We start from the raw sequence: 24,454 nt of genomic DNA on the forward strand, positions 1-24,454 counted from the left end.
ATATTAGATTTTGAGCCAGAGTAAATGAATACTTGTGACATTCCTAGAATTTGAGTTGGTATTTCTAAATTAGAGTATAGAATATATATTTCTCTATATTCTATATATTTTAAGTATATACAGAATATTGTATATATTTTATATTTGTTTCAGTTTTGAGAAATCTTAAAATTAAAATCAGTGTTCTTATTAAAGTAGCTATTTCAAGCAACATACCACATAAATATTTTTTTGCCTTCATATAGATATTTATAATTTTATATTTTAATATTCAATTTTATCTGAGTAATTTGAAAATCTTCCTCAAATTATTTTGAAGTAGTTAGGATGCTAAACATAAATAAAATATTGATTAAGGAAAGGAAATTGGATTCCAGTGTCAATTTTTATACATCTGAATGTCATTTAGCATTAATCCTCCCTATTGACAGCAATTTTACTGCTATGATATTTTTGGTATAAGATGAGGTGAGAAAATATTTACAGGCATGTAAACTGGTTTATGGACTAAGACTGGTAGAGTTAAGAATATTCTTTTTGTTTGTTTGTTTTTTACAAACAAAATTATTTAAAAACTCACGCATAACTATTTACTCCAGGCGTGTATAGATCAGCAATTTAAGCACTTAAAAATACAATGGATTTAAAAGAAGACTACCTCTGCTCATCCTGCTTAGTTAAGTGGATGCGATTATTTCCTGTGAGATAGAACTGTGAGGTAATCAGTTGTTTCCTCGGGGAAACGATTTGAAGTACTTTGACCCCAGATCCTAGACTGACGATGGTAATGTCAATCCAAGCTCAGTAAGAGCCCCCTGACTGAGTGTGGGTCCTAGTTGGTTGAGGTCCTCCCAGCAGCAGTTAGTAACCTGTATCTAAGTCTTTGGGTCGTCTGCTCCACTCAATAGTGGCTTCCATACATGTGGTCAAGCTCATGCTTCTTTCCATCAGCTCTAAGGGCCAGTGAGTCATGGCTGTTTCACTACTCCTGCAACAAAGGTAGCAAAAGAAATAGGTCTCTTTTCATGCAGTTATACAACAATTTTGGGATAAGTTGCTAAGGGACTGAGTCTAAAGACACTAAGCTGACACAACCTCACCTGGAGCTCTCCATCACTAGGCCATGACAAAAACTATTCGTTGTCCTGGAAACTTCATGGTCTCCCATCTTAGGATAAATTCCCTGTCACTTTGGGGTATTCTCCAGAGAATTTTGGCATTGCCTAAGGGGATTCCCACCTTTTTTCCAGAGATCTATGCCCAGAAAAGTATCACAATTTAAACTTTTTACTTTCTACTCTTTTTTGATATCTCTGATTCTAAGGTGAGCAGGCACATTATGATTTCTTCCTCCCACTTAAAACTTCCCACCGTGAACCAATAAAGAATATGAATAAAATAACCAAATCATCCATATTTTTTGTTATTCTTTGATATGGGCATCAAAAAACTTTCTTTAGTCTCTTTTATTTAAAAATGTCATAGCAACAAGAACGAAGTAGCCTAGATACACTAATCACCACTCAAAAGAGGGATGCCCTAAGAGATAAAGTACAAATATGAGACTTTGTGTGAAGGAAAAATAAACTTTTATTGGGGAAAAATTCTCTATGGTATTTCCACATGTCTTGTGAGAGTTTTTGTTCCGCTCTATCTTTTCAAGGATGTTTGTATAGCAAACAGCCTTGGAATATGGAGATAGTAACTCCCTGTGGGCAGAGGGTAGATTTGTTCACTGACCAGCACAGTAAAGATAATAACTGCCTCTGCAGGGAGGGTTAGCTGAGGTTAGTGGCCTTCTTTAAAAGATGAGGGCTTTCCTAGGCTTGGAGTTCCTCAGCTGTGGCACGAACCGATTGCGTGCACAGCATCCACCTGTGCCCCTGTGAGGCTTGTGGAGCAGAGAGAACCCACGTGAACCCAAGCTCGTGATACCTGCTGTGCCGTGAGTACTAATGTCCTTTGTCACTGACACAGAAATCCTTGTCCTTGTATGTAACTGTGACCTCCTAACTGGTTAGTTTGAAAATAGGGTAAAATCTCAGACCCTTGACAGTTGTTGACAATGTTTATGGGTTAAGCTACTGATATTTAAGGCTTTGCTTATTTCTTCAAACTATCAAGCCTATCTTGATAAACACTCACGGGGATCCTAACTCCAAAATTGAACTCATTTTTGTTTCCCCAAGCCATCCTCTCTTCAAATGTTTCCTATTCCAGTAAACTTTACTATCAATTACCCAAAGCAGAAATTTGAGGGTGACCAACCTCCACTTCCAATCAATTACAGTCTTATTCCTGCCACTGCTTCCCCAAACCAGACCACTTTCACTCTTCACTTCTAGGATTATTCTCCTCTCATCTATTCCTGAACCACAAAAAAATTTCAAAAAGGAGATCTAATTATGTCAATTCCTGGTTGGAAACTTTTTAGTGACTTCCAAGTGACCATAGGTAAAATCAAAATACTTCAACTTGGCTTCCAAATATTGCTGTTTCTACACGTGGCCTTTATGTCCAGCCCTGCCTCTTGTTCCCCTCTTTCACGAACTCTATGCTCCAGTTGTAATGAACTGCTTTGATTCCTGTGTGTTTTATTTTATCCCAAATCACCCCATGCTGTTCCCTTGGTCTGGAACATTTCTTTTTCTGTTCTTCATCTGCCTAAAAAGGATTCAGACAACATAGAAATTGAAGACTCCTCCCTTCTCACCAAGGAATACAAACAGATAATGTCAATACACCCTAATCAACAGTAATATTTCTAGAACTAACATATTCTAAAATTTGCTTCACAAATTCATAGAAATTAATTTCCTCTAAACAAGCATCAGTTTATAGTATATAGAAACTAAAAAAAACAAAATCAAACTATACTAAGCTGATGAGACAAGCATTTGTGTGCATGTATGAATGTGAATATTTTACGAATTCCTAGCAGTGAGGGTACAACTAATTTTGAAAAATAAGTAAAATTATGATTTGTTACCATGTCTTCAATCATAGGCAATGTTAAATTAAAATATAACTAATTATGATAGGCTATATTAAACCTAAGGTGTTATTTCTAAAATTAATGATAGGTATATTTTAACACATTTTAAATCAGGAACTGGGCCAAGTTCTTTACATATGTTATCTCATTTAATCTTGATAATATTGCCATGGGTGGTGGCTATCATTAACTCATTTTACAGATGATATACCTGAGGTTTAGAGAGGTTAACTTGCCTAGTGTCTTTGAGCCAGATGGACGTAAGCAGAGTATGAACCCTGGTCTCTAAATTCCAGAGTAATCCTCTTTACTCGACAGGCTCAACTGTGTGCTATTAGCAGAGCGAAAATAGAAATACACAGTGCCATCTTTGGTAATGAAACAGTTGTAAATGTGATGAGTGAAAATAGGCTGCTTGTTTATCTGGAACTGTAATATCACTGTTATCTTGAGCACTGGAGTGCCACACAAGTAAAGATAGCTACAAGTGAATTTGTGTATCTGATTAAAAGAAAAATCCTACTACAGTGAATTATTTCACCAGTATTACTAAGCAGGAAAACTGAAGTAGAGTATGGATTTCACATGGTGTTGCATCTAAATCTCCTCAGTTCCAAATCCTCAGTTCCTCAGGATGTGGGGCTACTCCATCACCATATTGCACATTGCTCTGGGTTGAGTTCTGCCCAGACTACCCTAAAGACTCTTTAAAAGTAAAATCTTAGGTGATAACACCTATCTGAAAACATGTGTTCACTTTGGAACCAAAAGCAAATTATGCAAGGAAATACTTTGAAGGGAAATATAATTATTTAGAGACTATTCATCTGTTAAGCATCAGGCTTTGTGATGTTATTGAAATTATTAATCCTGGAGGATGAAGATACTATCTTGTTGCTAAGAATATTGCAACTAGACAATTAGGATTAATTCTTTACTTTGCAAAACTCATAAGGAGACTTTCAACTGCGAAGCTACTATGACCTGCAAAATTCTGTTACAAGTATTTTCAAAGAGAAAATTAGTTCAAATTAAGTTAGTTATGCAGCTTGCTGAAATATGTTCTGAGAAATCATTAAAACAATAATACGTATAATTAAATTTATATAACAAAGTAGTATAAAAATTGCAATTTACAGAATGCATATTTATTATAGAAAGGTATGTGTCGAGTGCTTACTACAAGAGGCAATAAAGAGTAGAGATTTGAAATAAAAGCTCTAAAATTAGGCCAGGAGGTCCACCTAGGCAATACCACTTCCTTGCTATGCGATTTGATAAGGTCCTTAATCTCCTATGCTTTGACTTTCTCATCTATAAAACGTAGATGATCATAATACCTATTCCGTAGCATTTTTGTGAGAATCAGTGAGCTAGTACGTGTAAAGAGTTATAAAAATACCGGTAATGTAGTAAGATTTAATAAATATTAGCTATTTTCATGTGTTGGACATTGTGATGAAGATATATATGCATTAGCTCACTCACTTTACTTAATGTACTTAAATGATTATGTGAGATATACTATTATTCTCATTGCATAGTATGAGGAAACCAAGGTCGAGTGAGGGTCATGGACACATTACTTTCTATTATCTGTTATAATCAGACCTGTATGAGGTAAGATATAAACAAAACAAAACAAAACAAATTGCCCTGAATCTTTGTAAATGGCTTAGCATTGATTCTCGATTCTTGATGTCCTTGTGCTTGTAGATCATAAAATAATTTTATAATTGCAAATATACTTAATAATAAGAAACCAGTAATCATTCATATGCTACATTGATATGAAAATATTTTTAACTAAGGCTAAATTCTTACAATATTGCTCTCTAATTACCAAATCTAATTTCCATTTCTATTTCAACTTTTTTCAACTTTTATTGTAATTTCATATTTAATGTTAGTTTCCCTTTCATAAATTTTTAACATGACACTAGTGCTATGTACCTGACTCAGCCTAGTTATAGCTGGGTTGTGCCTTATTTTTTATATTGTGCCTACTGACTTAGCTTTCTTCGACTACAACATTCCATGAGTATAAGGAAACAAATATCCTTGCTCACTGTTGGTGGGAATATAGAGCAGTGTAATAATTCTGGAGAGCAACTTGAAAATACCTATCAAAAGCCTTTTGAGTGCATATACCCTTTAGGCTATTAGGCCCACTTAATCACATGATTATTCAGTGGTACACTGTTTGTATTGATAAAAAAAAACAAAAAAACCCAGCTTAATTATTCTCTAAAGGGAAATCAAATAAAGATATACTATATGATTGAATAATCTGGAATCATTAAAAATGATATAATAAAGGAAATACATATAATAGTATATGAAAGTGTTCTCATTATATCATTAAATAGAAAATAGCTTATAAAATTGCATCATAGTAGTTAAACTCCAGTAGTGGAACTCTCCATCTACTAAAACAATGTATTCTGTCTTTGGGAGATTCTGCTTCTAGAAGATTCTTCCTTACTACTGAATTCAGGTCTTCCATCCACACTTTCTATTAATGCCCCTCTGTAATTCAGTGCTTCAGAAGTTCCAATTGTTCTTCCACTTGATAGGCAATTGTCTTGTTTTCAAATCTTGTCCCTAATCTTGTTAGGGAATAAGTCAAAAATTCTCATTTCTTTTATTTATACTTCATATAACACAGTATTATGTTTAATTTTTGAACAAGTTGGATAAAAAATATATAAAAGTAAATATAATATTCCACCAGTGAGGATTAATGCAGGACTACTGCCCATCTTATTAATTCAATTTTATATGATGTTTGCTTTTTCTCTTTCTTTTTCTTCCCTTCTTTCCTTTCTCATTTTCTTTGGAGTCACATGGCACTATTGATGTTGACCAAACCTCTGTCTTCACACTCCACGGGATTTCTAAACCCATTTTTGCTGCTGTATATTTATTTTCAACCTATATGCAAAATATTACTTTTATCTCTGTTAAACTTTTCATGTTCTATATACTTTATTACTTAGCTCTTCAAATATATTTTATGGTTTTGCTCTCCAAAGTATTTGTTATCTATTTCTCATAGCTTCTAGACATCCACACATTTTCTTAGCCTGCTTCTTCCTTTTCACCCAAGACATTGCTAGAACATTGCCTGGTCAATACTACTATAGGCAGTAATTAACATCTGGCCATATACATACAACCACCAGGTACCAACTTGAAACCAACAGTAAATCCTGTAAGTCTGAGTCTCTTCTCCAGATCTCAGTTTTAAATACCATTTCCTTGGTGAAACATTCCTTGAAGTTTTAATTTGTCAGATTCTCCTGACCCTTACTTTTCTGTAATAACACACAGCAAAAGTATATGTATGTATAATTATTCTTTAATTTTTCTCTCCTTCAGTAGAATATAAACTCCATAAAAGTAGGGACAGTTGCTATTGTGATTACCAATATGTTCTTAAATTTTAGCAGAGAGCTTGAAGTATATTAAAAATTCAATGAATATTTCTTAAATTAATGAGTGGATTCGATAGGATAGATATGAAGACAGAGCTATGCTTTAAGGGATATATCTGTTTATGTATGGATATGTATGTATGTATATGTATGTATATATATACTCATATTCATATATGAACATGTATACATATATACATATACATATGTGCATACGTGTGTGTGTATAAAAGTTCATTTTCCATGAATTTGTAAGTGGTAATAGTTGTTCAATTAAAAAAGACATTCTCTCAAATCTATTCAAAAATGTTTCTACATTTACACCTTGAGCTTTATGGACATGGAAATGGAAAGGTCATTTCTGAGGACTCCACCCTGTTGTCTCAGTATGTAAAGACGTGAGTTCCAGTGTTGATCCTGAGTACTTCCAATTAGCCCAGCATGTTCCCTGTAGAAAACGATATCAAGGTGAAGCACTAGGAATAAATAACAAGTCATTTCTGCCTCACTGCAGTAGCATTGCACTGAAGCTGAAATAGCCTTTTGTTACAGCTTTCCCTAGCTTCCCTTGACGCTACGTCCAATGCCAGGGGGAAGGAATTCCAAGATTATCCTCATGCCTTTGTCAAACTTTCTGTTGGCTACTTTTTCTTTAATGAAAGAATCTATATATACGAAACATTTCTTCTCTTGAGAGTTTGTATCTGTGAATTTTTGAGCCACTAGTTATGGTTATGTTCTTTCTCTATTGAATTTCTTCTTGGATTTAATCTATGAAAATGTAAGCAAGGGACATTCACAAATACTATGAAAATCACTTAATTCATTTTCAGAAATAAAATTCTCTGTTTTATCAAGGAGCCCTTTCTTCCTTGACGTAAATTTCCGATTGTGATAATCTCTTGATTCCACCAAGTCAGGTAAATATAGCTCTTTTTTCTTCTCAGGTGTATCTCACCCTTCTAATTTCTTATGTTCTTTTTTTTAAGCATGGCCAGAAGGAGGAAAATATTTTTTAATCCCAAGAAATATTTTTATCTTGTATTTGAAATGCTGTTGGTGGTGAATGTGTTGTTTCTATGGGTGTGTACAATTTCTGAAATCATGTGACTTCTTCTAGATAAATGGTCTGAAACTTTTTCTTAAAGGGTTAGATAGTAATCATTTTATACTTGTGAGACATAATGTCTCTCTTGTAACTACTCAATTCTGCCCTCTGGTTGACAAAAACCATAAAAAAGGCACAAACAAATAGACATGACTGTATTCCAGTAAGTCTTTACTGCCAGCCTGTGGACTGTAGTTTGCCAACCCATGTTCTGGATTACTGAGAAAATTAATATTTTTTATTTTTGCTTGATTTTTCAGGTTTCTCACTTTTCACCACAAATATATTCATATAGAGTCCAGAAATCACATCTCACAAAATTTTAAAGATTTGTTTAGTAAAAAATTTAAAGATTCATTTAGTAAAAAAAACACAAATATATGCATGTACTTATATTTACATTAAATGTATTTATCAGTTTTTGCTATATGCATACATCTCTCCTGTAATTTTTAGGTTAAATTACATTGTGTATTTACAATGTATATACACATTGTATATATGTGTATACAATTATTTTGGTGCCCTACATCATGTTTATATTTACTTTCAGGATTTAGAAACACTTTGAGGAACAAAAAACTTGAAATGATTATTTTCTTAATAGTTTGTAGAGAGCCACATTTGATTTCACAGAAATATTGTCTTCATATCCCCACATCCTATAGGTTTATTGGTGTGAAGACCAATTTACTTCTCTGATATCTATGTACTATCTTGGTCCATTCGGGCTATGTAATGAAATATCACAGACTGGGTAGTTTATATGCTACAGAAATTTATTTCTCATGGTTCTGGACCCTGAGAAGTCCAAAATCAAGGCACTGGCATGGTCACGTTTTGGTGAGGGACCTTTTCCTGATTTAGAGCCGATGAGTTTTCGCTGTGTCCTCACACGGTGGAAGGGGCTAGGGTTCTCTCCGGAGCCTCTTTTGTAAGACAGCAATCACATTCATGAGGGCTCCATCTTATTGGCTTAAGCACCTGCCCAAAACTCCACTCACTGACACCACCAGCTTTGGCATTAGGATTTCCAACATATGAATTTTGGGGAGACACAAACATTCAGACAATAATATGTACCTTTTTGAAATATGGTAATGTGATGAAACCACCAATCTCGACGCAATGTGCTTTATCTAGTTTGATCAAAGGCAGGGGAAGAAAAGAAATGAAGGAAGAAAGAAAAATAAACTATTATTGTCATGTAGTATTGTAATGACATCCTTGTCTAAAGTTTCCAAAGCATCAGCTTTTTAATCAGATAACTAAATTTCCTTGACAGTCAGAATATTAAAGATAGCTAGTTCACAGAACTATATAGGCACAAAAAAACTGCCCTGCATCTTTAGTAAATTAACACTATTGAGGTTGAAAAATAAATCAACATGATTTTGGTCTTATGTATGTCCATACACGTTTCTACATGTGATATTTGTTTCTGTATATGGTTACATTCTTATATATCATGCAATTAGATAATGACACTTTTCATATCCCAGAAGCAGAAATAGTCCATTTGTGCATGGATCCATCCATATCTGTCAAATAAAAACTGATCTAATTCAGAAAAGCATATTTATAACAACCTTTATTGGTTTAATGTGTTTTAGTAAAAGAACGATTTCAGTTTATTATCTAATTTGATATGACTCTCACAACCTTCTAACAGAGGCAGGTAAGTAAATTTATTCCCTCTTTACTAATGAGGATATTGAGGTTGCAGTGGTTATTCATCTTGCCCATGCTGACACGATATGTGAACTGAATGGTTGGGTTTGGGGACCATGCCTTATGATTCCTGGTCTACACTCCTTGTCTCTAGAATCCTGCTTTCCCTTAAACAGCTGTTTATAATCATCAAGTTTTGACTCAAATACCTATTTATGTTAGCTATTGTTCAAATTATTTTGCTTTGCCATGCCACAAATGAGATTTATTTTAAAAACACTTTTGATCTATATCATATTGTTAAGGAACAGTCAGGACAGGTACTATTACCCATTTTTTTTTTTTTTTCCTGATAAAGCTGAAGAACCAAACAGGTTCGGTGAGTTTCCTAATATTATACCCTTGTTTTCAGTATTGGAAGAGTTAGATTCAGATATCTTCTTTGCTAGTCTATTAGTTATTCAACCAAATTATAGCCATTTGCTAATGCCAATATCAAAAATTACAATGACTGCACAAATATTATAAGTTCAGGTTGGTTTTCTGGGGTAGAAAAAGGAAGACTTAGGTAATAAGAATTATAATAATGATAGAATAATAATAATAACTAACTATTAATAATTAATTAATTGTTTAATTTAATTTTAAATTAATGTTGTATTAATAATTATTTAATTAAATATTAATTAATTTATTACATAGCACTTCATATATGCCAGGCACTTTTCAAAGTGCTTTACCTATTAGTTCATTTAACATCTTTCTGGAGTTAAGGAAATAAGGCACAGAAACTTGCCTAAAGACAAAAGCTACTAAATGATAGAGCAAGGATTCACTTAGGCAATCTTACTAACAGAGTCTGTGCACCTAACCAGAACACTTTACCACCTCTTTTACTAAACTAAGCTCCATGTGTAAGACAAAATCCACATTGGTGAGCAGTCAGTGGCACATATAGTTATCATAAGGTCAAGATGGGTGATGAGTTTAATCAGGCCATCAAGAAACAGGTGCACTAATATTTACAAAAGGATGAAATCTGAAAGAATGCAAATACAGATGTGAACAGTAATTTACATTACCCATTATTTCAGAATTGTTTCACATATATCATTTCATTTTCATGATGATGTATCTAAAAGGGCAGCAGCTGAAGACTGTCAGTGTATGACTTTTATTTTTGTTGTTGTTGCTTATATTTACAATTTTAAAAACTATATTTAAACTTTAGTTCTTTATTCATCTGCTTCAGACATTATTGTTTGACCTCTTACCTGTCAGAGATGGTATTAGTGTCCCCACATTCCCCTCCAACCCTCTTTTTATATCTTCAGCTAGGTCTTCTTCACGTTGTCTACTTGGTTCTGAATACTTGAAATCTAATGCATAGATTTTATGATTTTGTTCTTTTATAAATGACATTATTCACCGAAGAACCAAATATTATAATTGCAACTGTGGAGAAAAAAACAATTTAAAGAAAATATTTCAAACATCAAGGTCAAATGAATTTTAGTCTCCTAACATTCCATTAAACTTGTCAAAATCATGCTACCAAAGACCGTGTTTTTCTTAAAAATACTATTTTCCCTGATTTTTTAATGGACTCTTTTTTTTCTTGTGAAAGAGATGTCAGATGACTGATTTCTGCTGCCTATCATTTAATCACACAATTGTTAAATATCCTAACTTGGCTTCATTGTGTTCTAGGCATGTTTGTGCCTACCATGATAAAAAATTATTTTATTGCACATGTCTAATTTGAATCTGCACTTTTGAAGATCCCTTGCTTATCTTTCTTGTATTTCTAGATATTTCATTATACGAGATGGCATTCTTAAGTATTTTTATAAAAAATCATGAATCAAAAAAAGTAAGTTTTTTGGGTCCAAATATATCTAAAAATGTCTTTATTTTTCCCTTACTTTTGGCTGATAGTTTTGCTAGTGGTGAAATTTTTTCAGTTGAAAATTATTTTACCTCAGATTTTTAAATGTATAATTCCATTTCTGTTTTTATCATTCAGGCTTGCTGATGAGAAGACTAAAGATTTTGTATCATCTTGTATTTTCTTGCTCTTCTGAAGTTTTATGAGTTATATATGGGTATTTTTTAATACTGTTAGGTCCATATTAGTCCCTTTCAGTCTGAAGACTTGTGTCTGTCTTCAATTCAAATGCTTTTTTTTTTGTTTTAACAATTTATGTATCTATATTTTCTCCGTTCTCTTTTTCTGGAACTCTTAAACAGATATTAAATATAAAAACCTGCAGAGTTTCTTTATTGTCTCTTTAGAGTTGAATGAGAGTTTTGACTGTTTTGATGTGTTGCATGTTAACTTTAGTGTGCAGAGAGAAAGAGCAGGCAGATAGAACGGATCATTTTAAAAATGCTGAGAGAAGCTGGTAGCTACATTGAAGCACATCCCACATTCAGTGTATTGGTTTCATAGGGCTGTCATAACCAATTACTACAAACTGGATGGCTTAAAACAACAGACATTTATTCTCTCATAGCTCTGGAGGCCGGAATCAAGGTGTCAGCGGGGCCATGCTTCCTCCAAAGGCTCTAGAGACAAATCCTTCCTCGCCTCTTCCAGCTTCTGGTGGCTCCAGGCATTATTTGGCTTGAGGCAGCATAATTCTAATCTCTGGCCCCATCTTCACATGGCCTTCTCCCCTGTGTCTGTATCACAAACTTCCCTCTTCTTTTTCTTATAAGGATACTAGTCATTGGATTCAGGCCCCAACTTAAGTCCGGGGTGATCTCATCTTGAGATCCTTAACTTAATTACATCTGCAAAGACTCGATTCCCAAATAAGGTCGCATTCACAGGGATGGGGGGTTAGGACTTGGACATTTCTTTTTGGAGGACACAATTCAACTCACTACATTTGGCACCCTGTACCCATGCAGGCAGGTCTCAAATTCTTCAGAGTAGTCCTCTAGTTTTAGCCTGAGTAAAAATAATGCTCTGTACTCCCCAACATGCTGGCTGTAAGACTGGGGCCCCTCAGAGATTGTGTTCTAAAGATGTGTGCGCATTCAACTAAAGTCTTATTTTATCTAAGACTTAGCCTGGATATTTCTAGTCTAGTTTCTTCATAAATATATTTGTACTGGTTTCTCTCTCCATGGGGTTTATTAATGTATCTGATCCAAGTGTTCTGCTTCTGGCAGTGATGGAAGTGCTTGTTTCAAATTAACCATACTACTGAGAACAACTAGAAAAGTTGGACAAAAGAAAAATCTGTTTGAAGGCATCAAGATCCCAAACTGGTGAGGATCTACAGTGCCAAGACAGAGGAATAGGGGAGGATCAGAGATATAAGACCCACGAGAAGTGCTGATTTTCTCCTCAAAGCATTTGCTGATTCCACAAACATCCTCTGAGAGACTGAAAGCCTAAGAAGGACTTACAAATCTCAGGGGCTCAGAGAGTGAAAATTGGAGGTTGAAGTCCACTAAGGAAGAGGGACCCTGCTAAACAACCCCAGGTATTTGATTGAGACTCCAAATGACTACAAATTATTAGGAGTCAGAGTGCTTGAAGCTCAGTGCAAGTCATCTCTATCCATGATTAGATCAAGGTGATTTGGGGTTGCTAGTGCCCCGAGCCTAGCTGAATTTCAGAAGCAAAAGTAATCACCAAATAGAACTTTAAATAATCTCTATAATTTTCAAAAAAAATATCTAGTACTCAATCAAAGGTAATCCATCATACAGTACACAAGATTTAAGTAAGAACAAAAGGAAAATCAGAAAATTTAAACAGAAGCACAAGAAATTTAAAATTTAAAAATTGGTGTTATCAAGTAGAGATTTGAAAATGTCTGAGGTTAATACGCAAAATGATTAAGAACAACAAGATTTTAAAATTTGGCCTAGAACTGGAAGCTCTAATGAAGACTCAAATGGAAATTTTAGATTTAAAAAAAAATACAATAACAAAAACAAATGAAAAAACTCATTGGATGAAGTTGGAAGCAGAACAGACACAGATTAAAAAACTAGAGAACTACACATTAAGTCAGAAGAAAATATTTAAACTGAAGCCTTGTGTATTCTCTAGGAAGACTCTGAGACAGACTTTAGTGTTCAGGATGTTTATTTGGGAGTTTCCACGAGATCAAGACCTTTGGGAGGGATCAGAAGGAAACACAACAGGGCAAAGTAAGAAAGTGATTTTTGGTGCAGGCTCAGCAACCTTAGCCGACCCCATGATGGTGTCTAAAAGAGTCCATCAGTGTTGGCTCATGTTGGACCATAATGTCCAGGACTTTCTATCCCTGCCCTGATTAGTCACTGGATGTCGACTCCCCCTCGCCCTTGAGGTGGGTCTCTGCTACTGAGGCAATTCCCTGGGGCACCAACAACTGAGAGGGCCCAGCAACAGGGACAGCTGTTAGTTGTTATTTTTGTTTAATCAGTAAACTGTCTTTTAAAGAGATTTACATAATAAGAAAAATATCTTACATATATTTACCCACAGTTACCATTTCTAATGCTCTTCATTCTTTTTGTAGATTCCCATTGCCATGTGATGTCATTGCTCTTTGTCTAATGGACTTGTTCCTTTAACATTTCTTGGAGGGTTGGTTTAGTGGTGAAAACTTCTTTCAGCTTTTGTGTTTCTGAAAAGTTCTTTATATGGCTTTATTTTGCAAGGATATTTTTACTGGGAATATAATTCTAGATTGACTTTATTATTTTTGTTTGTTCAGTACTTTGAAGAAGTTGCTCCACTGCCTTCTGATTTGCATTGTTTCTAACATATAACTCTATAAATCTTTATCTCTGTTCTTTAGTACCTAATATGTCTTTTCTCTGACTGCTTTTCAGATTTCCTTTTTATCACTGGTTTTGTGACATTTGAGTTTGATGCGCCTTGGTGTAGTATGCTTGGGCTACTTTGGGCTTTTTGGATTTGTGCATTTATTGCTGTCTTCCAGTTTAAAAGCAGAAAATTTCAGCTATTAATTTTTTCAAATATTTTTTCTGTCCTTCTTCTCTCTCCTTGCTTTTGAGTATTCCAGTTACATGTATATAGGCTGCTTGTAGTTGTCCTACAACACGCTGTTGTTCTGTTCTTTTTCTTCATTGTCTTCATTTTTTTGTCTTTTATTTTTCTGTATTTCATTTTGTATAGTTTTTATTGCTATGTTTTCAAGTTCAGTAATGTTTTCTTCTGAAATATCTAATATGCCATTAATCACATCCTGTGTAGATTTTATCTCAGATGCAGTAGTTTCCAACTTCAGAAATTTGATTTGGATTTCTAAAAAAATATCTAACGTGTCTCCATTTAACATCTTCAGTTTTTCCTCTAGCATTTAAATATATTGAATGCAATTGCAATTATTATTTCAGTGCCCTTATCTGTGAATTTTAACATCCATGTCAATTCTGGGTTGGTTTCAGTTGACTGATTTTTCTCCTCATTATTGGTTATATTTTCTTGATTCTTTGCATACCTGGTTATTTTTTTATTGATGCCAGATATTGTAATTTTACAATTTTGGAAGCTGGATACATATGTATGGTTTTAAATATTTATGAGGTTTGTTCTAAGATGCAGTTAAGCTACTTGGAAACTGTTTTATCTCTTCAACTCTTTCTTTTATTACTGTGGGGTGGTACCAGATTAGCATTTAAGATAGAGCTAATTATTCCTCACTACCAGGTCAAGACCTTTATGAGTACTCTATCCAATGAGCAATAAATGTGAGATTTTTTCCAATCTGGTTAGTGGGAATAGCCGTTATTCCTTTTCTTATGTGAGCTCCAGGGATTGATATCACTAATCCTTTCGTGTGGTTCCTTCCAAAGTCTCTGGTAATTTCATCGTCTGCATGTGATGGTCTCAGTACTCTACTGAATACTCTAAAGGAGTCCACCACGGATCTCTAAAATTCTTTCCTGTGCAGCATTCTACTTTTGGTACTCTGCCCTATGAGCTCTGGCCACCTTGGTCTTTCCAGTATCTCACCTCTGATTCCTCAATGTAGAGATTCCTCCAGATTCTACCTGAGTTCCTTTTTCCCTGTGCTGCTACATTTTCTGAATGTAGTAAGTTGAGGTAAGAATACGGATAATCTCATTATTTATTTTTTCTATCTTTCAGTGTTATTACCTGATATCCAATTACTTAAAATCATTTTTTCACATTTTTGTCTCATTTTTGAGTTAAGTGAGGAGAGTAAATATGACTTCGTTGATCTATTTTGGCTGGAAGTAAATTTTATAACTTTAAGTACATAAGAATAGAAAAAAGATGGAAAAATTTATTATATAAAAATTAAATTCAAGAATGTAAGAAAACTATAGCAAAATTAATATCAAAGAAGGAAGAAAATTGTAAATGTATAGAAGAAACTGATAAGTTGTTAACAAGTACAATAATCAAAGACTAGATAGAGAAAAACAAAAGTCAGCTCTTTGTACTATATAATAGAATTTATAATAAAATAATAAAATTCCTAATATTGGTGTTGATAATGGGCCATCACTACAGATCCTAAGCACCAAAAAAATTAATGAGAACACGTTATAAATGACTTCATTCCAAAAATAATTGAAAATGTAGCTCAATAGGATAAAACCATAGAAAGAGAAACTAATCAAGCAGATGCAAACATAAAAAGGATATCTGAATTACACTATATCTATTAAAGATATTGAATCAGCCGTTAAAATTCTTCCTCCTAAGAAAACTCCAGGCACAGATGCCTCATTTGTAAATTATGCAAAAAACTTTAAAGAAGAAATAATACCAATATTTCACAAACTCTTCTAGAGATTAAAATGAGAGGCAGCATCTCCTTAACTGTTATATGATAGGAACATAACCTTAATATAAGAAGTTGAGAAGGAAATTCTTATCCAATAGCTGTGCATAGCCTAAGGAAATACAGTAATGTATAACAAGGATAATACATTATAATCAAGTTGGGTTTATTCCAGAGATGTAAGGTTAGTTTCTCATAAAAAAATTAGTCAATGACTTTCATCATTTTCATAATACAAAAGAATAAATTCATATGATTATTTCTATAAATGCAAAAAAGCATTTCAAAAAAGTAATACCAAATAGAACTTCCAGTCTTGGCCATTGTAGATTTATAATCTCCCAACCTAAAGAACTATAAAAGCACGACAAAATATATTAAAAATTTGTTTGCAGTCTTCAGAAAGCAGCCAAAGGAGGAAAACACTTATGTGAGCCCACATTTAATTCATCTTTCTCTTTAAAGGCATTTCCAAACTGCATTGAAGGTAAAGAAAACATTTGCAGAAAATGATAGTTTTGCTGGGCAGAGGAAATGAAGATCAGAGTTAAAAGTTGCCAAAGCAGTTGGCATTTTGGGAGACAAGTCACCATAGAGAAGATTCCAATTATCTGTAAAAAAAAGTCCCCCAAGCATATGGAGGGATAAACTTCAAAGACTCCCTGGAAGGTTAGAGAACTGAGCAGAAATTTCAGAGGCTGCACATTGCATACCCCAGCAGGAAATGTAAAATTAAAACAGGCAAATAAAGCCTGTAGCCAAGCTTTGGCAATATCGAGGTATTCAGTTGTTATATTAAATGCCTGCCAGAAAAAAAAAAAAAAGCAACATTTCTTGGAGAACGATAACATAATCTAGAGCGTCTATATCTTGTTATCTACAAAGAAAATAAGGAAAATATGGGGTAAATGGATAATTTCAACTAAGGATTCAAATCTATAAAAATGATCAAATGGATACTTTAGTATTAAAATATTCATTATGAACATTAAGAACTCTATTGATACATATAATAATGACTGATAAGAGCAGAAGATTAATTGAACTTGAAAATAGGTCAATGCAAAGTATTCAAATTAAAAAATAGGCAAAAACTGAAATAAGAAAAAAAGGATAAGAGATAGTTGTATTATATGCTGAAAACATCTCACACACATGTAATTTGAGACCCAAGAGGAGAGGAGAGAGAGTGGGCCAGAAGCAGTATTTTTAGAAAAATAAACATAATAATAGCCAAGAATTTTTCATGTGATGAAAGGTACCAATCCTTAGCTCTAAGAATCTCAATAAATCTCAATCAAGCATGATAAATAGCAGGGAAACCAAAACTACATCATAGTCAAATTTCTGGAAATCACAGGCAAGAAAAAATCTTAAAAGCAGCAAAGATAAAAGGCATATTACCTTCAAAGGATCAAAATTAAGCCTGGTAGATGATGTTCCAAAGAAAGCATGAAGCTAGATGACAATGGAATGACATATTTAAAGTGTTTAAGGCAAAAAATGCAAATCTAGAATTCTGTAGCCTGCAAATACAGTCTTCAAAACAAAAGCAAAACAAAGATATTATCAGACAAAAGAAAAAACCGGAAAAAATATATTTCCAGCAGACATGCACTACAAAAGAGGAAAGAAATTTCTTCAGGCAGGAACAAAATTATGCAAGAAAGAGTAAAAAAATTAAAATTGTGGGAAGGAGTGAGGAGCACCAAAAAGGGTAAACGCTTTTATAAATATAAATAAAAACTGATTTTTTAAAAGAACAAGAATAATAGTGTCTTATGAGATTTATAACATTGACAAATATATATGATGACAATGGCACAAAAGATGGGAGAGGTTTGATGGGGCTAAGCAGTTGCAAGATTTTTATGTTATTTCAGAAGTGGTAAAAGCATTAAATGAAAGTAATATTTAGATTAATCAAGGGTGCGTGTTATAATCTCTAGTCTAACTACTAAAATAATTATAAAAGAAGATACAGTTAAATAGCTGATCCTCTAAAAACAAAAAGAAATCATTTAAAAAATTGTTCAATCCAGGGGGGAAAAAAAAAAGGGAGGAATAAACAAAGAAGATAGCAATGTGGCAGATATAAAACCAATTATATTCATAATTATACAAAATATAAATGGCACTTCATTTTACAGATTATAAAGGTGAATTTTAAAAACTCCAACTATATTTTCTAGTCTCTTGAGAATTTGGACATTAAAAAAACACTCACTTCTAAATAACTTAGGAGTCAATGGTGAAATCACAGTGGCAGTTAGAAAATATATAAAGCCTAATAAAAATAAAAATATATCATGTCTGTCTTAGTCTGTTCAGGCTGCTATAACAAAAATCCCATAAATTGAGTGGCTTATAAATAACAGAAACTTATTTCATACTTCTGGAGGCTGGGAAGTCCAAGATTATGGTGTCAACAGATCTGATGTGTGGTGAGGACACTCTTCCTGCTTCATAGATGGCTGTATTCTCACTGTAACCTCACGTGGCAGAAAGGAAAAGGGTTCTCTCTGCAGCCTCTTTATACTGGCCACAATTTCATTCATGAGGGTTCCACTCTCATGACCTAATCATCTCCAAAAGGTCCCACCTCTTGAGACCACCACCTTAGGGGTTAGGATTTCAGCATATGAATTTTGGGAGGACGCAAACATTCATGCCATAGCAACGTGAAAATTTGTAGAATATAGCTAAAAAGTGCTTAGAGGGAAATTTTGAGCTTTAACTATATCAAAAAAAGAAAAAGAAAAGCTGAAATTTAATTATTTAAGCTTTCAACTCATGAAGCTGGAAAAAAAAAGCAAAAATATTGTCCTTTTAGCTCTTCCATAGTATTTCATAGTGGGTGGTTTCCAAATTTCACTAAAATTTTCAAGATAAACCTTCCATTATATTTAAAACTAGCTTCTTGTTTATGATGTTAGATATGTGGTTATTGTTTAGCTCCAAATCTGTTATATTTAAAGATGAGTTTGAAAGATAGAGTTTATGAAATGAAGAGTATAAAATGATATATTTATTAACAAATGAAAGAATTGGGAGGAAGGCATATAATGACTGTAAATAAAATGCTGTTTTAAATGATAGTGAATACAAAGAAACAATTGAATATAGTTCTTTGTTTATTCAGTCTATATTTGTATAAACTAGGATAGCTGGTAATAGCAATACTATATGAACAGATAACTGTTATACATTTACAAAATATTATCAATGTTTACCTCTGGGTTATGTGATTACTAGTTTTCTTGATTTTTGTCCATAATATTTTCAATATTCTTATAGTAAATATTATGTAATAAGAATTTTAAAATAAATAGTAACATATTCCATTAATTAACTATACAATATTTACCAATTAGTTACATATTTCCCTAATCTCATAAGAAACCTGAGAAGACATATTGTTTATACCTCCTTTGACAGATGAACAAAAGTTATAATTTTCTAACAATTATCATGAGATCAGCTGCTAGATCATGGTAAGGGATATTGCAAGCCCCTAATCAAAAAGCTATGAGAAATGTCACTAGGATAGTGACATAGGAAGTTCCTGAATTTCCCTCCTTTCATGGATGCACCAAATATACAGCTATACAGAGAGCAGTTCTCTCTGAGACAAATCCAGAAACTAGCTAAGTGATTCCTACATATCTGGTGATTGAGAAAATATACACATTGAAATGAGTAGGAAAGGCTGAACACATTCTTGCCATAAACCCACCCCAGGCACAGCACCATACAAATTGGGAGGGAATACCTAACTCCCAGCTTCTCCCTCAGGAGTGAAGGGTTTGGACTACACATTCAACACTCCAACTTTTAAGGTTCCCACCTGAGGAACTGATTCTCAAATCACCAGCTGTGGAAGTTGATGTGGCTTGGTATTTATGGGCCTTCCAGGGTCACACAAAACAAAGAGGCAGTTCTATTTGGGCACATAAGCATACCTAGTGACTATGCCCTCTGGTTCAACACAGAGTGAGTAAGCAAAAATACCCAGCTCCTGGTTTCTCCCAGATAGGAGCCAGACTGCATATTTAATGTCTCGACTTTCCCAGCTGCACCCTGAAAGCCAGCTTCCAATTAATGTGAATTGGGGAGCTGGAGAGACAGGCAATTAGTTGTCTTCCAAGAACCTGAAAAGGCATATGAGCATTTCCCATGTGTTTGGGACACTGAGGGGTCTTGGTACACCCTCAACTACTGGGAGTCACTAAGAACTAAGACAGTAGGTTGGACAACCACAAAGGTTTGAGAAGCAACCAAGAGCTCAGGCCAGGCTGATTGATGAGATTTATCTCCTACATGAAACCAGTCTGTCAAGACTGGGAAAGGTAGCTATTTTATCCAATGCTCAGAAACCAAAATAGATAGTCAAAGAAAATGAAGAACAAGGGAATATGTTCCAAACAAAAGAACAATATAAATCTCCAGGAATTAATCTTAATGAAATGGAGATAAGTGATTTACTCTATAGAGAGTTCAAAATAATGGTCATGAAGATGCTCAATGAAGTCAGGAGAGCAATGCGTGAACAAAGTGAGACTATCAATAAAAAGAAAACATAAAAAAAGTACCAAACAAATCAGAGCTGAAGAACACAATAACTAAACTGAAAAATTCAATGAGGGGTTTAACAGCCCACTAGATCAATCAGAAACAAGGATCAGTGAACTAAAGACAGGGCAGTGGAATTCATCTAATCAGAGGAACAAAAAGAGAAAAAATGAAAATGAGTGGCCATAGCATAAGGGACATATGGGATGCCATTGAATGGACATATATATATATATACACACACTATAGGGGTCCTAGAAAGAGAAGAGAGAAAGGATCAGAAAGCATATTCAAAGAAATAATGGCTGCAAAGTCCTCTAACCTGAGTAAGGAAACAGACATCCAGTTACAGCAAGCCCAAAAAGGATCAAATCAAATAAATCCAAAGACACCCACACCGAGCTACATTAAATTGTCAAAAATTGAAGAGAGAATCTAAATAGCAACAAGCAAAAAGCAATTTTCTACGTACAAGGGAACTCCCCTAAGATTATCAGTGGATTTTTCAGCAGGAACTTTGCATTCCAAAAGGGAGTGGGATGATGTATTTAAAGTGTTGAAAGAAAAAAAATCTTCCAGCCAAGAACACTCCACCCAGCAAAGTTGTCCTTCAGAATTGAAGGAGAGATAAAGAGTTTCCCAAACAAAAGTTGAAGGAGTCCATCACCACTAGACTGGCCTTACAAGAAATGTTAAAGGGAGTTCTTAAGCTGAAATGAGAGTATAATGATTAGTAATGTGAAAACATATGAAAGTATAAAACCTGTTGCTAAAGGTAAATATATATATAAGTTAAGAATGCTCTAATATTGTAAGGGTAATGGGTAAATCACTTATAACTCTATAAAGGTTGAAAGACAAAAGTGTTAAAACATATAACTATGATAATTTCTTAATGCGTATACAATATAAAAACATGTAAATGGGGACTTCAAAGACATAAAATGTAAAGGAGGAGTATAAAAATTTAGAGCTTCTGTATGCATTGGAAGTTAAGTTGTTATCAGCCTAAAAATGACTGTTATAACTATAAGAGGAGTTACGTAAGCCTCATGATAACAACAGAAGGAAATGATATAGTAAATACACAAAAGGTAAAGAGAAAGAAATCTATCACACCATTGCAGAAAATCATCAAATCACAAAGGAAAAGAACAAGAGAGGAAGAAAGGAACTAAGGCTACAAAAAAGCCAGAAAGCAATTAAGAAAATGGCAATAGTAAGTCCGTACCTATCAATATTCACTTTAAGTGTAAATGGACTAAATTCTCTAATCAAAAGACATAGAGTGGCTGAATGGATAAAAAAACAAGACTTAATTATACACTGCCCACAAGAAACTCATGTCAGTTTTAAGGCTACTCATAGACTGAGAGTGAAAGGATGGTAGAAAATATTCCATGCAAATGGAAACCAAAAAAAGCAGGGATAACTATACTTAGATCAGATAAAATAAACATTAAGCCAAAAACTGTAACAAGACACAAAGTCATTATGCAATGAGAAAGGAGTCAATTCATCTTGAGAGTATAACAATAATTTAATTTTATTTATATATGTATGTAATATATATGTATATATATAAAATAAATATATGTAATTTAATATGTAATGTAAAATAAATATATGTAAAAAATAAATATATTTAAAATAAATATATATAATTGTAAATATTTATGCACACCACATTGGAGATATAATAAATAAAGCAAATATTAAAAAATATGAAGGAAGAAATAGACAGTAATACCATAATAGTAAGGGACTTCAATACCCCACATTCAACAATGGATAGATCATTCCAGGCAAAAACTCAATAAGGAAACATTGGACTTTAACTACATATTAGACCAAATGGACTTAGCAGACATATACAGATCATTCCATTCAACAGTGGCAGAATACACATTCTTCTCAAGAACACATGGAACGATTCTAGGATAAATCATATATTAAGCCACAAATCAAGGCTTAATAAATTTGAGAATATTGAAATCATATTAAGCATCTTTTTAGACTACAATGGTATGACACTAGAAATCAATTATAAGAGGAAAACTGGAAAAATCACAAATACGTGGAGATTAAACAAGATGCTCCTCAACAATCATGAGTTGAAGAAGTCAAAAGGGAAATCAAAAATATATCTAGAGACATATGAAAATGGAAACACAATATACTAAAAGTTATAAGATGCAGCAGAAGCAGTTCTAAGAGTGAAATTTATAGTGATTAACACCTACATTAAGAAAAAAGCGAGATCTCAAATAAACAACCTAACATTACACCTTAAGGGATTAGAAAAAGAAGAAAAAACTAAGCCCAGAGTTGGCAGAGAAAGGAAATAACAAAGAACAGAGCAGAAATAAATAAAATGGAGACTAGAAAGACAATAGGAAAGATTAATGAAGCTAAAAGCAGGTGTTTTTTTTGAAAAGATAAATAAATTTGACAGACGTTTTTAGCTAGGCCATCTACAAAAAAAAGACAGAAGAGTCAGATAAATAAAAACATAAATGAAAGAGTAGACATTACAACTGAGATCACAGAAATACTAAGGTTCATAAAACACTACTATGAACAATTATACAACAACAAATTGGACAACCTAGAAGAAATGGATAAATTGCTAGAAACATACAACCTACCAAAACTGAATCATGAAATAGAAAATCTGAACAGACACATTACTAGTACAGAGATTGAATCAGTAATCAAAAATCTCCCAACAAAGAAAAGTCTAGGACCAGATGACTTCACTCATAAATTCTACCAGACATTTAAAGAAGAATTAAAACCAGTTCTTCTCAAACTCTTCAAAAGAATTGATGAGGAGGAAACAGTCCCAAACTCATTTCATTAGGCTACCATTACTCTTATACCAAAGCCAGATAAGGACACCAAGAAGAGATAATTATAGAGCAACATCCCAAATGAACATAGATACAAAAATTGTCAACAAAATACTAGCAAACCAAATTCAACATTTAAAGGAGCAAGTGGGATTCATTCCTGGGATGCATGAATGGTTCAATATCCACAAATCAATCAATGTGATACCCCATGTTAACAAAAGGAAGGATAAATTCATATGATCATATTAATAGATGCCAAAAAAGCATTTAATAAAATCAACACCTTTTTTTTTTTTTTTTTTTTTGTGGAAGATCAGCCCTGAGCTAACATCCATGCCAATCCTCCTCTTTTTGCTGAGGAAGACCAGCCCTGACCTAACATCTATTGCCAATCCTCCTTTTTTTTCCACTTTTTCTCCCCAAAGCCCCAGTAGATAGTTGTATGTCATAGTTGCACATCCTTTTAGTTGCTGTATGTGGGACGCCGCCTCAGCATGGCCGGACAAACGGTGCATCAGTGCACACCCGGATCCAAACCCAGGGCGCCAGTAGCGGAGCCCATGCACTTAACCACTAAGCCACCGGGCCAGCCCCAAAATCAACATCTTTTCATGATAAAAATTCTCAAGAAAGTAGGTATAAGAAGGAATACACCCCAACATAAAAAAGGCCATGTATGACAAGCCCACAATTGCCATCATGCTCAATGGTGGAAAGATGAAAGTTTTTCCCCTAGAATCAAGAACAAGACCAAGACACACACTGTCACCATTTTTATTGAACATAATGCTGGATGTTTTAGCCAGAGTAGTTAGGCAAGAAAAAGAAATGAAAGGCATCCAAACTGGAGAGGAGTGAGTAAAATGATCTCTGTTTGCAGATGACATGATATTATATATAGAAAACCCTAAAGCCTTTGCCAAAAAAGCTATTAGAACTAATCAATTAATTCAGTAAAGTTGTAGGATACAAAACCAATATTTAAATATCAGTTGCCTTTCTATGTACCAGCAGTGAACTATTGGACG

General features: G+C 33.7%; 1 long non-coding RNA gene across 2 annotated transcripts in view; it reads left to right on the top strand.

Annotated features, from left to right (window-relative positions):
* Positions 1–1,844: 1,844 nt before the first annotated feature.
* LOC147916332 (uncharacterized) overlaps positions 1,845–24,454 on the top strand; it is a 95,012-nt gene continuing 72,402 nt past the window's right edge. For both annotated transcript variants that reach the window (XR_015553120.1, XR_015553122.1), the window contains exon 1: positions 1,845–1,945. This is a non-coding gene — a long non-coding RNA (uncharacterized LOC147916332). The remainder of the gene's footprint in view (positions 1,946–24,454) is intronic.

The sequence above is a fragment of the Ceratotherium simum genome, chromosome 9 (assembly GCF_057802395.1).
Source record: "Ceratotherium simum simum isolate JZ-2026a chromosome 9, ASM5780239v1, whole genome shotgun sequence".
Lineage (NCBI taxonomy): Eukaryota > Metazoa > Chordata > Mammalia > Perissodactyla > Rhinocerotidae > Ceratotherium > Ceratotherium simum.